This window comes from Larus michahellis, chromosome 7, assembly GCF_964199755.1.
Source record: "Larus michahellis chromosome 7, bLarMic1.1, whole genome shotgun sequence".
NCBI lineage: Eukaryota > Metazoa > Chordata > Aves > Charadriiformes > Laridae > Larus > Larus michahellis.
Window position 1 is genome coordinate 38,203,630 of NC_133902.1, and position 16,559 is coordinate 38,220,188.

At 47.2% G+C, this 16,559-nt stretch overlaps 1 protein-coding gene across 3 annotated transcripts in view; it reads left to right on the forward strand.

The window, feature by feature from the left end:
• The first annotated feature begins 2,445 nt into the window (after nucleotides 1-2,445).
• Nucleotides 2,446-16,559, forward strand: part of ADARB1 (adenosine deaminase RNA specific B1) — an 87,214-nt gene continuing 73,100 nt past the window's right edge. The window contains exon 1 of one of the 3 annotated variants that reach the window (XM_074594282.1): nucleotides 2,446-2,609. The gene's annotated coding sequence lies outside the window, so the exon portion shown is untranslated. The remainder of the gene's footprint in view (nucleotides 2,610-16,559) is intronic. The other 2 variants (XM_074594280.1, XM_074594281.1) reach the window with 2 other exon arrangements.

Here is a 16,559-nt window from a genome sequence, read left to right on the forward strand (position 1 = left end):
ACCGTGGAACCTGTAAAGCTGCTTTTAGCTTGTGGCATTTAAAAAAGCTATGCTCAGTTTTACAAGCAACAGGCTAATATTTCCATTTTCCCAGGTCTTTGATGAAAAAGCCATTGTTAAAAAGCCATTCATTATTAAAGTAAGTTTACAGAAAACAAAACAAGCAAAAAACCCCCCAAGATTTGATGAAAATCAGGAAGAAAAAGAGCAAATGATTTGGAAGGCAAGGTCCCACATCGCTTCACAGCACTGTGGTTTCAGCATTGGCTGTTGCAGTTCTGGCTATTCCTATCCTCTGTGCAAAGGTCAGTGTTCCTGGGTTCTGCTTGTGTCTTGGTGTCAACAGCAGCTGGGCCTTTGAGCTCCATCCGTGGTCAGACTTTGTGTTGGGTGGGGAAACCCGGCTCTGCTTCAGCGGGGAGGCAGGCTGAGGGAAGTGCTCCGGCTCCCCTCAGTACCTCTGGTACTCTCTGTATCTCTGCTCTGCTGTCCCCCCTTTACGTATGGTGGATGACTGGTTTATCACTTGGCTCTGGAAACTGTGCTCCAGGCAAAAAGGCTGCAGTACATAATGTTGAATGTGGCTTCTTAGATGGAAAAATATTACCCAAAGGCAAATTAAATAAGATGATGTCTTATTTAATAGCTTTTTGCGTTCATTCGGTAACCTCAAAGGGACAGAAAGCTGGGAAAGTAAGATTTCTGCTCCACCAGTTGATGTCTCTGGTCAGCTATAGCCAGGAATGAGATTCTGGGACATGATGAAGTGCTCTGAAGGAGCAGAGGAGAGGAGCGATACTGGGCTGCAAGCCTGAGACGCCATGAAAGCCAGGAAGAGCGAGGCCAGCACTGCGTACTGCCATGTCCTGTAGCATCCCACAGGCTGAGCTTGTTTTGAGACCTGCAGATGTCAAGAGCAAAACGCAAGTCATCATTGCTCAGAAACCTACTCCCCAAAGTGACCGTGTGTTCACTCTAAGCCGCACAGGCAGACTGTGTGAGAGGCAGGTTTTAGACTAATTATTTAAACCTTTACAGATCCCCTGTTCTGCGAGAGGTTGAAGCCGTAATTTACATAATGAGCCATGAGATACACACGGTAGAAGCACTGATAAACTTTGCTGCTGGTGTTTGAGTGGAGATCACTCACTGTTTGCTGGAAAACACTGTTTGGCCTTCTCATCTTGGGCTGGTGGGATGCACTCAGACACGGCTATCACATCCGAGATGATTTTGGAAATGCAGAGGCTCAGTCCTTGGGCCCTGTTGGCTCCAAGGCCAGTTGCAAGTTCTCGGGGTTAAGCACAGAGGACATGAGGACTTGTTCTTTTTTTTTTCCTCCTCTTTTGAACCAACATTGACATTTCTGAGCCTCTTGATGAAAAGTGACTTTGTTGAAAAACAAAATGAAGGTGTTTGGGTCCAAAAGGCAAACGAAGTCAAAGGGAGAGAAGCTCCTCGGCATCTTACATGGTCCTGGCAGTGATAAACATCTTGGTGGGTCTCCAAGTGGCATCTGGCATCCTCAACCACAGGTGCTGCTGCGAGCTGGGCATCTCGTGCGTGTTACACAGGGTCCTTTTCGGACTGTTTTAACACCAGAAAGTCCTTTTCCACGTGCTAAAGGCACTTTAATGACTTAAGCCATATTTCGTTTTCTGCTTTCCTTAAAGTATTTGTTGTAGGCATCTCACTTGCAGCTGTCCCCATGCACTTGGTGGAAGTCCGTTTCATCCCTGTAGGCTGCCCAGGCCATGAAGGGAACGCTGAGTGGCCCCGGCCCGGCCGAGGAGCCGTCCCCAGCGTCGACCCCTGTGGAGGCTGGTCCCGGCACCCATCACACTGCACGGAACGCAGAGCACGCGGAGCCAGCCAGGTCCCCCCGCTGTCACCCGCCTGCTGAGGCCTGGCACAGGGCTTGGCTGGGGAGCCGCGGGCCTAGCTTAGCCCAGCTGGCCTGGCCCGCAGCCGCCCGCCGCCTGGGGAACGGCGGGGCGTGGGTAGTGCCAGTGAAGGCGGCGGCGCGCTCGGTGCCCGGCAGAGCCACACAAGGCGAAAGCGCGCACGACCGTGCCCCGGGCGCAGGCTCCGGTGCAGGCCCCGGCCCACCCCTCCTGCCCCTTGCGCCGGCCCCGCCCCCAGCCCGGCGCGGGCCCCGCCCCTCGCTCCCGCCCCGCCCCTGCCCACTCCGCGCCGCAGCACCCCCCGCCCCTCGCGCCGCCGCCTGCCCCGCCCCGCCGCGCTCGCCCAATCAGCGCCGTCTCCCCAGGCAGACGGACCTGCCTCGCTCCCGTTGTAGTCCCCGGGGCGCGCGCGCGGGCGCGTGCCGGCTCCCCGCTCGCGCCCCCGCCCCGCCTGGGGCTCGCCAATGGGAATGACGGCCCCACCCCCCGGCCCCGCCCCGCGCGCGGGGCTCGCGCCGCTGGCGGGCCAGGCGCGGCCTGCACGTCGGCGGGGGCGCGCGCGGCCGGTCTTCCCGGTCGCGCGCAGGCGCGCACGGGAGCCGGTGTCGGCGGCGGCGGCGTAGCGGGGGCCGCCGCTCGGCTCGACTGGGGCTGCGGATGGCGGAGCGGCGGCGGGGCCCGGACAGCGGCACGGCGCCGGGAGAGGTGAGGTTTGGGGGCGGCGGCGGCGGCGGCGGCAGCGCCAGCGCCCCGCGGGACCTGTCCAGGTCCTGACGCGGCGGCAGGTGCCGGCAGCAGCGGGCCCGGCTGCCCCCTGCCCCGCACCTGTTGAGCGCGGCGGGGCGGGTCGTGGCAGGGCTGCCGGCCGCCGGCGTGGCGGGGTGCATGCGGAGCGGGGCCCGGCCGTCCCCGGCGGCGGGGCGGGGGCGGGCTCCCGGGCGGCTTTACCCGGCCAGGGGCCGCGGCGGCGAAGCCATTTTGAGGGGGTGGCGTCGCGGCGGGAAGTTTGTTCCCGGTCGCCTGCCCTGGGGGAGCCACCCGGCGGGGGTGGCCGCCGAGCCCCGTTTCTTTTTCTGCCTCCCGGGGACGCAGCAGCCGCAGGGACCGGGGTGCCTGCTCTGCTCGGCGCTCCACCGCCCGGGAGCCCGTTGCTGGAGGGGAAGGTGAGCTCGGCGGTCCCGGTGGCCTGATTGCCCTTCTCCTGGCTGCCGCCCGGCCACCCGGGGCCGACGTGCTACCTCCGGGGGAGCCGGGGCTGGCCGCCTCCCCCCGGCACCCGCTCCCCGCCCTCTGCAGCGGGGAAGGCGGGCGCGTCCTTGCGAGAGGAGCTCGGGCGTGAAATGCGGTGTCTCTTTCCTGGCTGGTTAAAATGCCTTAGAAGCCCTTTTTTGTAGCGTGCCATCTGTTGCTTTGGCCCCTGGTGGGTTTGGGTTTTGTAGTTCCACCTGGGTCTTGTTGGATTTATGCTGTGCTGGAACAAAACTGTGGTTGCAATGTCTGTTATTGTGCAAAAAAGTCTGGTTTGCTTAAAACATGTTCATGCACGTTTATAGAAATTAGGGTCCATTGGGTTCCCCGGAAGGATGCCTGGCTGGCCTGTAGCCGAGGGGCGGCTGCTGGCCTAGTCCAGCCCTGCTTTCTGCCCGTGTATCTCTCGAAACTCAGGCTGAGGGAGCGTTGGTGGCACTTGGCTGGAGAGGAGGCTGCAAAGCAGTTGGGACTCCGGGCTCAGGCTGGTGAAACCACAACAAAGATCGATGAGTGAGTGATGTAGCCAACAACAGCCAGGCTGGTCCTTAGAAACATGCTTGGCCTGGGCTTTTATTTAGTTCTTTGGGCAGATACATCTGCGTTCAGGAGCCTAATCTTGTCCCACCCACCCTCACCCCCCCCGCAGTAGGGGTTCTTTCTGCAGTGTGTTCTTTCTGCAGTAGGTTCTTTCAGGCAGCAGCAAACTGCAGTTGATGTTTCTATGTTGCGCCGTATTGGGTTTGAGTCCTGGGGCTCTGAACGTGGTGGTGCTGCTGCACAAGGGCTTTTGCCACTGTTTGTAGCACGTTTATTCCTCAGGGAATCTTTTTTGGTGATAAATTAAAACTTCCTGTTTTTTGTAGCATAAACAAGATTGCGGTCTCTCCTTTTTTTTTTTTTTTTTTTTTTGGCGTGCAGGAGCGGTGATGAGTTCACCCCGTCTGTTGTACTCGTATGGACACGCTGCTTGCTCTGTGAGTTATCTGTCACCGCTGTTTGAGTGTCGCGCGAGTGAAGTCGTAGCATCGTTCTCTGAGCTGTTATGCTGGAGAGTGGCAGCAGGCCAACCTGCAGAGCGCAGAAGATGTTTAGAATAATTAGTGATGGAATACCCTTTTAAAAAAATTGTTTGGGTTTATCTAGCACTCAATTGTAGTGATATCTACCTCTAAAAATAGGCGGGCCTCCTGTGTAATGAGTCTCCTAGTATAAACAGTCATGTCTTGAATGACCGTTGTTACTTTTAGGATGTCTAAGATAGATGTTTTTGGGGGTTTTGCCAAATCTTCTGTCTGTTTGACTTTTTCTCTGCAGCGAATAATGTGGTTCTTGGCCTTTATGGCATGTAGCCGTGCCATGACCAGAGGAAAAGCTTGGTAACCCTTGACGCTCAGGACTGGCACAGCGGGACGGAAAGCTTTCCGCCACTCTTCTGGCAACCCAAGGTCGAGCAGTCCTGTCTCTTCCACAAAATTCTTTCCCTGAATGCTGCCACATTTGTGGAAATGCGTAGAGCAGTTAGCTTTGGCAGGTGACTGTGCATCACTTTTGCTTTGAGGCACTGTCCTCAGTTAATTAAGCGTAGTGCTCCATCGGCTAGAGTTTCTCTGTGCTGGTAAATCCACGGTTTTCATGTGAAGAGGACAGAGCAGCTCAGGCGTGATCAAGGTTGCGCTCCTTGTGCCAGTGCGCTAACCTCAGCTTCGTAAGGCTGGCCTCCTGGGATGCCTTCTCCAAGTTTGCCGAGGCATAGCTGCATAAACGTGCAATTCTTGCTTTCAGTAATCAAGAAAAAGGAGCGTGTGAGAAATTTTCTTGCGTTTTGCCATACAGTTTATCAGAGCGTAACAAGATGAGCTGTGGCCCTAACCCCTCATGCACACATGCTTTATAAAGTTTCTTTTCAGCAGCCAGCATGCTGGCTGAGGCTTCTCCGGTGTGGCTTGTGTGCAAAAGCACTGGCTCCTCATCTCACAGGAGAGCAGCCCAGCTTTTTCAGCAGGGGCAGAGTCTGCTTTATGAAGACTTGTTTTCTAAGAAGGTGCTGTAGGTGACATTGTGCATAGTGAGTGTTTGAAGTGGGATGTGTCTCATAGTTCTGCTCATGCTGCGCTCACAGACCTCAGGCCATTTTTATATTTGCCTCCAGCTTACTCAGGTTTAACTGATGAAAGTTTAGTGCCCTTTCATGGTCTGTATGTCATTCAGGAATGGAAATGCAGTACTGTAAGCCTTCAGCGGCAGGCCTCTTTCTTGCTATGAGCATGTAAGACTTCTAGAGTACTTTTATCTTGTTTATTATACCATATGTGACTTTTCTCACTTTTAAAAGCCAACTGTGTTTTGACTTGGGTGACTAAAACCTTCTAAAAGGCTGTGCTTTTTAGCTCAAACAGAGCGTCATTGCCGTTTGGGACTGCAGCGAGGTCAGGCTCTGCTGCCCTCCACCAAACTCATCACTGCGCTCAACGTTCTGATGCCTTCGGTTGTTTGCAGTCATCTAGTCAGAGATCTTGCGTGGGAATGAAGGGTTCCCGTTAAGCAGGGTGATGGCAAACACTCGTGTTGGAGAGCCATGGGACAGACCAGAAATATAACATGCTTTCTAAGCAACTTGGCATCAATGTTTTTGGGATGTCATAGAATCACAGAATGGTTTGGGTTTAAAGGAACCTTAAAGATCATTTGGTTCCAACCCCCTGCCATGGGCAGGGACACCTCCCACTAGACCGGGTTACTCAAAGTCTCATCCAGCCTGGCCTTGAACACTTCCAAGGATGGGGCATCCACAGCTTCTCTGGGCAACCTGTTCCAGTGTCTCACCACCCTCACAGTAAAGAATTTCTTCCTAATATCTAATCTAAATCTCCCCTCTTTCAGTTTAAAACCATTACCCCTCACTACACTCCCTGTAGTCATCTGTGATGATGGTTGTCTGTGACTTGAGGAACTTTTGGGGATGGCAGTGGTGGGTGTTGAACCAGCTGCAGGGGCTGCACCACGTTAGTGCTTCTCTGTGTGAGGACAGTCTTAGGCAAGGCTGAAATGGGCTGTCTCCAAGTGCTAGCCGTGAGTGTGGCCTCTTGCATTTGAAGTCAGTTCAGTGGGTGCAGGACCCTGACACGTTAGGTGCGGATCTTTGTTTGAACATCGAAGGACATGGCCTGATGAAGAGAGACACATAGCACTTGCTGTTTCTGCAACTTCTGAAACCAGTAAGTGCCCGGCACCTTTGAAACTCAGGCCATCCAGCTGCCGTACTATGGATTTCAGTTTAAGTTTAAGTACCAAAGATTAAAACTGTGGTTTTGGTCTCTATTTAACAGTAGAAGCTGTTATTTATGTACTTTGGTTTTAAAGGAAATACCTTTATAGGATAAATGTTGCATGACCGAAAAAAAAAATAAAAAGCTTGGCGAATTGATTATGTAAGCAAATGAAATGACATTTTAAAGCAAGTTACTTTCCTGTTTGCATACAATGTGGCTGTTTTTTTTCTCTTTCCTGCCATTTAACAACAGAGTGCATTTTTTCAATCCTTTTAGTGAATGTTGTTTATATGGTAGGTATGAGAAATATTTGTTTTCATAATTTGAATCCTTGAAGAGGCCGCCAGCAGGCTCTGGGAGCTGTCAGGAGCCAGCTGTGAGTATCGGGGTCTGTAGCTGTCCAAAGCAGCGGCATATTTGTGCATTTAAAAAATAATTTAAAAAAAAAAAAAAGAAGAAACCCATGTAACTGATTAATCTGGGAGCTGAGCTTGTCTCGGAGTGATGCTCTGGAGAGCCATTTTCTTAAGGACATCTGGTTGCAAGGGGAATTTGGATCATTTTTACATTCTCTGCCTCTGGGTCAGCTGTGGTGTTTGTCCATCCCTGCACAAAGGGAATTCATTGCATCCACAAAAGCTGCATGGAGGCACCTTGAGCCTCCTTTGCTGGCGGTGAGCGCGGGGCTGAGTCAGTGCTGGCTGCCGAGGGCTGTGACTCAGTGCTGTCCCCTTGGATGCATGTCCAGCCAGCTGCCAACAGAGCCAGGGAGTAACCTGATTACAGAAGTGTCCTCTGTGAGTCTCTGCTGGTTAGAGGGATCTGGGAATGTTCTGCCTGCTTTGGTAATTATGTGTGTGTTGGTGGAAGCTGGTCATTACTGAGCTTTTATATGTGATACCGAGCATCTGTGGAAGTTCCAGGGAGCTCAGAGGCCAGAAGCTTCTTTCCTTTGTACTTGACAGCACGGTGTTATGGTTTTACGTCTTTGTGGGTTGTGTTGGTGTGTTAATTTTATTTAATTTTATTTCATTTCTAATTTTTATTTATTTATGTGCTTGAAGAGGAATGGTGCTTTGTTTTCCCTGGGGAGAGATTTCTTCCCTGATGCCGTAGGGTTAGGTTCCTTTGTGTTTCTGTCTCTTAAACTGAGGATGCTCTTCATGCTTTTAAAAGAGGATTGCCCTGTGAACAAACATTTTTATTGGGAACTCCTGCTACCCTCATATGTTTCTGAGCTTGATTTCCCATTGCATAAGCGTCACACTGTCAGTGTCCCTGAATGAAATTGGTCAACATAATGAAAAGTCCATCACATTTGACAAGAGGGTAGAGATGTCAAAGGTAAGTGCCAAGAAGTTGTGTGAGGACAAGAATCTGCATGGAGGAAATTCTCAGATTGGTGCTCTGCTGGAAGAAAAGCTGTTGGCTGAGTGCAAATAGATTATTAGACATCAGAGGATCTTTGAGGTAGGAAGACAAACAGGAAATTGAGTTTCATAAGTATTTCCAGTAGATGCTGAGTATCTTTATTTTCCTTTGGGAAAGTGGTGAGGAGTGATCTGATGAGCAATCTTGCATTGTCCTAAGTGATAAAACAAAAGATTTTGGGCACTGTCCTTCACCCTGCCCCTTGGGGCTGAAGGGGAAGGGAGATGAGTGAAGATTTTAAATTTCACTGTAAAGGCTTCTGCAGTTTTCCGTGAAAATGTCCTTTTATAGGTGTCATGTAACCACTTGGGTCATGATTTTTCTGCACAGAGTGCTTTTGGCAGAGATGCAAAGGGAAGGTCTGCTTGGGGGATTGAAGAGTATCGCCTTTTTCCTGTTTGCACCAGTACAAATTTAATATATTTATACTGATGTTCTTTTCCATTTCGGTTTCTGAGGCTTTTCCTTTGTGAGGCATAAGCAGGAAATATTTTTATTTATTTATTAGTTTAAAGAGATTCTAACAGAATGGAGCTCTTGGACCCATATCTTGTGTCTTGCACGTAAGATGTTGAGTATCCGGAGTCCTGTCATTTAGAGAAAACATGGGAGAAATTTACCATATTTTGAATTTAAAGGAAAGTAGGAATCTTCCTCATTTGGTGATGAGTCTGGCGCTGCATGGAAGGGAGTACTCTCTGATTATCTTGTTCTCTGTTGCTTTCGTTACTATAATACTTTAAGTTACATAAACATTTTGTGATGGGCCTTTGGTAATATTAGGCTTGAGGACTATACTGATGGCAATTTATCATTGTTCCAAACTCCACATGTGCTAGCACTCTTAATTTCCCAATGGTTCTCCCCCCTCCTTTCTGCTACTAGTTCTGTCATATCAGCTCTGGGAAGAGATGAACTGTTTAAAATTTGATCAAAAAGAGAACAAGCAAGTATGGAAAACATTAGTTTCTTTCATTTGTGAGATGTAGCATGTGAAAATGAAGTTTTTACGTAGGGATTGTGAGGTAGCCTCAACGAGAAGTGTTTTTTTCCCATTTAATCTTAACTTAAACAGTTACTTAAACAGTTTTGAGATTTGCAGAGATAATTAGTACCTGCCTCTCCCATTCTGAAGGGCTTCTGGTTGAAGCATTCAGTGTGTCTAAAATGAGGTTGATTTTTATTTAGGTTGATTTACTCAGTTCCTCATCTTTATTAGCAAATGAATCTTTAAGTTTAAACTATCACTGCATTTTTCCTTGCTTAATTATACTCTAATATTTGGGCACAGCTTGCTGGGAAACTATTAGAGGGGAAAAAGTATCTTTGACTTCTTTCTTTAGATGCAGATTTTTTAAAACTTTGTTGACAAAATGAGTTTTTATTTTTACCTCTAATATTGAGCACAGGTATTGAGTACTTAATAATAATAAAAGACTTTGTATGACTCCCAGTAAGATCATAGTAGGATCTTTAATTCAAAAGCCCTATATTTTTATTAATAAATTTTGCACATGCATGCAGATTAGCTGGAAAATAAATGTGGGCAACCCCAGCAGAAGATTCCGGCTACGGATAATATAAACAAGGTACGGACCATAAATCAGGAAGTTTGTGCAGCAGAAATTACCATGGATCTGGGAGAGTATTGAAGTAAACTATCTCAACAGACTTGCCGCGTTCTTGCAGCAGCTGCCAAGGGAAAAGTATAGCCCTCAGGATGATGGAGCCTTGGTGGTGCGGTCCATCATGGATGCTATTAGGAGGATAGTAAGGGAAAACTGATCAAAACCAGACTAAGATAACACATTTCAAGGCTTCTTTTGTCCTTAGACTTACCATGCTTTTCATATCTAAAGACAGAAGATCAGTACTGGTATATTTAAGTCTCCGAAAAATTAGAAGAATGAAGATAAGCCAATGGCTTAACTGTGCTTTGTTTGAGAGAAGCTTGTAATAAAGCTAGCTCCATGGGGGAACCAGGTTTATATCCTTCCTCCGCTGCCCAAGTTTTAAAGCTTGCTCTTGACACACACACGTAGCTCACATTGGGAGGTGGTAATTTCTGTTTTGTCAGGTGCTTATGCACTTTTTAATCCTGCTAGTCTTTGGGCAAGCTTACACCCTGGAAAGAACTTTGTAGCAGGCATCTTTTGTGTGTTTCCCACACTACAGAAATTAGCAAGGGGTTTTATGTAGGGAGAGATCTCCTTCGTGATAGCTGCTTAACATCTGCTTAACCTGTATGAGAAATAGCATTGTTTTCTCACTTAAATTTTGGTAGTTTTGGTAGCCAAAACTTTTAATTGTGTTGAATATCCCCTTTTGGACACTGACTCCATGTTGCCTGTGGAGTCTGCACAAAGTCTGGGTGCTGTTTCGAAGGTGTGGAGACACAGGCAACTGTGAGTTACAGTCATATTCCATGCTAAAACTGGAGTAATTTTCTCCAGCTAGGCTAAAACGTGTTCCCATTTTTTTTCTCCTTATGCTTTTCGGAACAGCCATGTGGCATTACACTTCCATTTTCTCAGCAGTGTTGGCTTTGATGTCTTCTCTGGAGCTGGAGCCCCTGTCTTGGTTAGAAGCACTCTTACAGCCAGCGAAGTCATCATTCGTGTGCTGAGAGCAGATGGGCTTTCCTGGGATTTAATGTGTATTATACAGACATTCTTGTAGTTGTATTTTTACAGATGCTTTTTATCTCCTGCCACTTACCAGGACCAAGCGGTATTCTGCAGTTTGATGTAGTGTGATACTGTGTTTTGATAACAAAGTGAAGCTGGAAATTAATGTTTAACTCAGACCAGTGATCCTGGAAGTTGTGTGTTGGGTGTGTGTGCTGGCATTTTAATTTGCATTGGGAAAGTGCTTTTGACAGTCTCCTGCTTGTCTGCACCTCTGTGCTTCAGCTCGCACGGAAGACCGAGGTGGAAGTGCATGCCCAGGCTCCCTTCGGAGGATGGTGAGCGTAGAGGTGAGCTCTAGGGGTATGTCTGCCTCCTGTAAGTTTGTGATTGGATTGTGCCTCAATTGTTAATGACTGTTCAGCCTTTGATTAATCAGAAGCTAAATTCGGACCCTTTGCTGAGTTAGCAGCTCTTGAGAACATGAAACAGAAAAAGTACAGCTGACTCGAGCAAAAGCATGGAGGTATGGTTGGGAATGCGTGTGCCTGTGCTTTTGACAAAGTACAGGCAAAGGGGTAAAGTCTCTAGACCAAAGAGCTGTCAAGAAAGTGCAAAAAATAATCCTCTCTTTACTTTGCAACCTGTCTTACGTGCTCCGACTGTGGGGGGCTTGAGCCTGGTAGCCTCTCCTCTATTTCATGAGGACTGTCAGGTCTTTCCATTGTAGTAAAGTCTGTGAAGACTGATTTTTTTTTTTTTTTTTTTTTTTTTTCTTCCCCCCCCCCATGTCTCTAAACCTCTGCAAAAATCTGGGAAGTTACATTAAACCCAGCTCTGCTGTTTTCCATGATAATGAGTTGGAAATACTTCCCGTCTGTGCAAAGGGAGCATTAGTCTGAAAGCTTTTGGGTAGTTTATCTCCGTTGATGCTTTTATATCAAGGTTGATTTCCATGGACCTCAGCACTGATGAATGCAGATAATGAGGGATAGCGAGTACTACTGTAGCCATGTCTGTCTTTTTCTGGTGCAGCCTAGTTTCTCTTCTCTTATCCCCTGAAAGCTATTCTTAGTAAGTGGTTGCTTTTTTTTTTTTTTGAATTGAGTGAGTGAATAATCAGTATTTCATTCACTGTCCTTACATATGCTTAAATATAGTATTAACGTAATCTTCTTATATGCTTTTCTTCCTGCTGCTCCTGAGTTCATAAAGGAACCAGGTTCACTATTAATAAGATCTATGAATGAAGTTGCCTGGAAGTAAAATAGTTCTTTCAGGCTTTAGCTCGTATTTATTGCCAAGATGATAATTTATTTATATTTTTGGGAGATAGCATCATTCTTCATGCATATAACTTCTTGTACTGTACCGTCCCCATTTATTGTCTCTGGTGCTGTCTAGAGTAATTTTTCTTTGTACAAATTCCGTAGATAGTCTGTGAAACTTCCCCCCCCCTGCCCCGGCTTTGAAAGTAAAATGACTGTCTTGTGGCAAACTTTCTATTTTCCGTTTTAGGAGGGCTGATCGACCTGAAAAGACCAAGGTGGTGACTGACATCTGTCTGTCTCCTCGTGCGGGAGCTTCGCGGGCCTCCCCTCGCGTCTGCAGCCGCGCCGAGTGGTGGCGGGGTCCGGGGGCGCGGCGGGAGGGTTGTCCCGCAGCTCCGCGGGCGCTGCCGCTGCCGAGACGGGGTGGGCGGCTTCGGGTCCCTCCTCGGGAGCTCTCCGTGGTGCCGAGCGGGGCCGCCCCGTCCCTCCGCCGAAGGGCGGGCGGGCGTGTGGTAGGGAACCCTGTCGCCTGCTTCACTCCGCCCTGCTGATTTCGGTGTATTCCAGTGTTGGATCTGTCGCATCTGGGAGCAGATCTGGTGCTTTGCTCTGGACGTAGGGTGCTCACCCCGGTTTGCCAAAGGTATAAAGTTTGGGTGGTCGCTGTATTCAGCAGATCTGCTCCTTGCCCTGTTGAGAGCTTCAGCACGCTTGGAATATAAACTTTGAACGCTGAGCCAGGGTGGCGTTTCCTAGAGACTGAGTGCGTGTTCTTCTTAAAGAAATATAGCTCGTGTTCCTGTAACTTGATAAGTTTTTGTCAGCCCCCACTTCTTCCATCACTGCATTTCAGGTCATGATGGCTACTTTTTTTGTAGTCCAGATAATACTCAGCAGCATTAGACAATATTCCCAACTCTGCTGTTCCATTTCCCTTGGCCTCCTCACGCCTTTTTTTCTTGGGCAAAACTGCCTGCTTTTCATGTTGGGTTCAGTCTGGTTTAACGGCCATCAGGTCAGATCTCGGTTGAAAGTGACCAGGATACTTCTGAGGCTGGTTCTGCCAGCCCTGTTATGATATGAACGTATGCAGCTTCTCTCAGCACCAGTGTCCTTGCTGGCTCTTTCAGCATAAGCGTACTTTGGGTTCAGAGTTGTCCTTTGTTCTGCTTTCAATCTGTTCTTTCCTCAGTAACTCATTCAAGAGATTTACTTTAAAAGAAAGTTGGCTTTCCAGTCTTAAGCAAACTTCCCTGATAGCTTTGAGGACATTTGATAAATAGCTGCTCTTGATTGCTTTAAGTGAATGTGGAAGAGACTAGAAATACAACATTTGATTTTTGCAATAAAAGCTCTGTTGAGGAATATATTCTCTTGCCAGAGTATTGCCTGATCTATAGGTTAGCTTGGATGAAACAGGCTGCTTCAAATCCTAAAGAAAAAAAAGCCAATATTTTGAAGGTCATAGCTTTTATAGTGCAGTGGTAGGAATTAGGGAAAGGAATTGTTCTCCTTGTATCTTTCAGTGTAACATAGATCCTCAACATTAGCTAGACTTTTGGCTTTGGTATTCATGCTGCTCCCTGGCTTGCGTACCTTCCTTGCCTTCTTCTAGTGGTTTCTTGCCAAGGTTCAGTACATTGCTGTAGTCCAAATGGGACATAAAGTGTAAAACAAGCATATTAAGCAGGACAGTATAGTACCTTTGCCTGGGAAGAGGTAAGAAGCGCTACCACTGTCCTTTTAGCTGCAGCCCTACTCTGATTGGGAGACCCAGTAGAACAACTAAACAGCAGACTGTCCTGACAAAATGTGAGTGAATCATTTAAAATGGAATACTGCATTCCCACTGTAAAGTATTTGCTGCTCTTGCTGTTGAGCTGTTACCATCATCTTGTGTAAGTCTTAACTATACCCATAACCAGCTCTTTGCTTGCAGAGTATTGGAGCAGGTTGATGATGATTGTTCTGAGACCTGTGTAGGTCCCTCTGTTATGGAGGTATGGCGGTTGTCCTGTGAAACATGGGAACAGTACTCACGCCCGGCCCCAATGTGCAGAAGTCTGTGAAAGTGAGTATAAATGTGTATTTTTACATCCACTGGTATGTAAAATGCATACAAACTCCCCTTGCTCCAGCAGTTTGCTGGACTTCAGGTGTACATTGTCCTGGCAGCATTGGTAATGAATACTACTTTAATGTGTGTGTGGTGGGATAGTTTTGAATAAGTGGCTTTTGGATCGGCTTTAGAAGGCTGCTCGCATTCTTACTGGAAGTTTTCACCTCTCAGAGGTTACGGTGTTGGTTTCTTGCTCGATGCATGTTTAGGTTATCCTTCAGAGAACAGCTAACTCCCTATATTTCTGAATCAATAGCTGCTTCTTTACTACATAGAAAATGTGTGCAGTATATGCATATATATGAAATACATGCATATTTTTTTACGTTCAGTACTTTGTCCAGAATAACAATTTCAGTCTAAAAATAATTTAGGTACAGTAGAAGGTCACTACAGTAGGTGCATAATCTAAATTCTGCTCAATAACGTGGTTTCTTCACATATGAACTGATATACTCTTTGCTTCGGTGGCTGAGATCGCTTAGGTAGTCTTGATTTCATTACATGGCTCTTTCACTACAACTTCACTACAGAGTGAACCTGAAGCAAATTTTATGTGTTGAGTTATTTGCTCCCCTGTATCAGTGTGCCAGGGGAATTGGGAATTTCCACCCTGTTGCAGGAGCAGATGCAGCATAGTCTGTGCAGAAGCGGAGCTCATCCCTCTGTTAATCTCTTACTCTTTTTAAATTCATGGGGACCTATGATGGGTTAATCTTTAGACCTTATGTGCGTATTGGTACATGTGTGGGAAGTGACAGAGATGGAGGAGGGATGTGGCAGTGGTACAGGTATGTACGTGCCCCGTGAGGTGGGGAGGATGGCAGTAGCGTCTTGTACCGCAGCAGGCAGCTTGGATGGCGCCTCAGTGCTGTGGTTTTGGCTGGAGTGGAAATGCAACCCAGTGGGAGGGTAAAAGAGACAACGGCTGTCTGGTTTCCAGCAAAATCATGGGGAAGTGCTCCTTGTGCTCCAGGTGAAGGCTGGCTTCCCTCAGCTTTTCCATCCTTCCTTCCGTGGGTGGCTGTAGACGGGTCTCGGGGCTGGCCGTGGTTTGGTGCCGCTCAGCTGCTGCCCTCCCGCGGCACGTGTGGGATGTTGGCAGTTCTCCTCCTCCTGGGGCCACCTGGAAATGTTTTCTAAAAGGCTGTAGAAAAATGAAGGCTCTCCTGGCTAATCCAGTGTAGTCCTTGCTCCGCTGTCATCTGCGGCATGTATCAATTCAGCCTGAAAAGCATCAATTATTTCTTGCCTTCACAGAAAAAGCCTCCTTTGGTTCTGTACAGCACCCCCTTCCAGGACAGATAATTGCTTCCCTTTTTTCTTCTCACCCCTCTATTTGGCACAGTCATACTCTGATTTGTTCTTTTAGACTGAGCAGCTCTTGGGAGACTTCCCTTGAATTCCCTGTGCCACATATCACCCTGTAGTCCTTCCTTATTTGCCTTCTGCTTTGAAATGATATCAGTTTGCAAGAGATGGCAAAGACGGGCAGGGTCCTGTGTGAATTTTGCTATGCCTCCTGCAATGACAAATTCCTTAAATAATTACCTTGTATTGGTAAATTTTCCCCAACAAAATGTCCCCTCTGGCAGGACTCTCCTCTCTCTTTTTAAGACCTCTCATTCTGGAAGTTGCCATCATCTCTGCAGAACTAGTTAATTATTATGGTGTTCTATCAAATACTGTATTGATTTATTTTTATTGATCTGAGTGGTATTAACTCCAACTCTGTCACTTCCCCATCTGACTGATGATGGTGACTATTATGAAAGATGTGCAGTTTCTTGATAGCAAAAGCCATTTGAAGATCTAGGTGAGGTCAGCACGCCTGCTTCTAACCCATGCTTCACTCATGCACTCGAGATTTTTAGTAAATGATAATGCACAGTTTGACCGCTGGGCTCCTTGGGGTTTGTGGTCCTCTCTGAAGCTTCTACTTCTGCTGTTGCTCAGCTTCTTGGCCAGTCTTACTCAACATTTAGTTCAACTAATAAATAGAGGGATTAAGTCCCATTCAAAGTGTTGTTTTTTTTTTTCCCTTCTAAAAATAATTTTTGCATCTTCTACCATAAATTTTCTCCAGCGTTCCCAGCTATCACAGTTATAAGGCTGCATTGCTTATGAATCAGTCAAACGCTTTTGTGGGTTCAAAATTAAGTCCCATCACAGCAAAGGACAGTAGCCAGCAGTATAGACTTTACAATACCTAGGGAATACAGATATTGACAGCAGCATAGGTGAAAATAAGCACGGAAGTAGTGAAGTTGAGGAGCTGATGCGGGAACAACAAAAAAACCCAAGATGTTGTAATTACTCTAAATTATATTAAAACTAGTATCTGAAGCTCAATATGTGTAACAGAAATACCATTTCTCTCACCCATTATCAAGACTTAGCTTTGATTAACTCATGGGGGTAAAATACCATGTGTCTTATTTTTTTGTCCCTTTTTTCAAGACTGAAATTTCTTCACCCCTCTTTTCTAACATGACTGCTAATAGCTGTTAGTACCATAGTACAGTTTTGTGAGCATCCACCATTTAAGTAACACTAACTCCCTGCTTTTAAGGAAAACTAATGAATTCGAAAAGAACTCTTGTCTATAAATGCACAAAGGGTGGAGAAACCACCTCCCCAAAAAAATAAGTGGAAGGGGGCAGCTTTTGGCATAAGAACCAAGATAT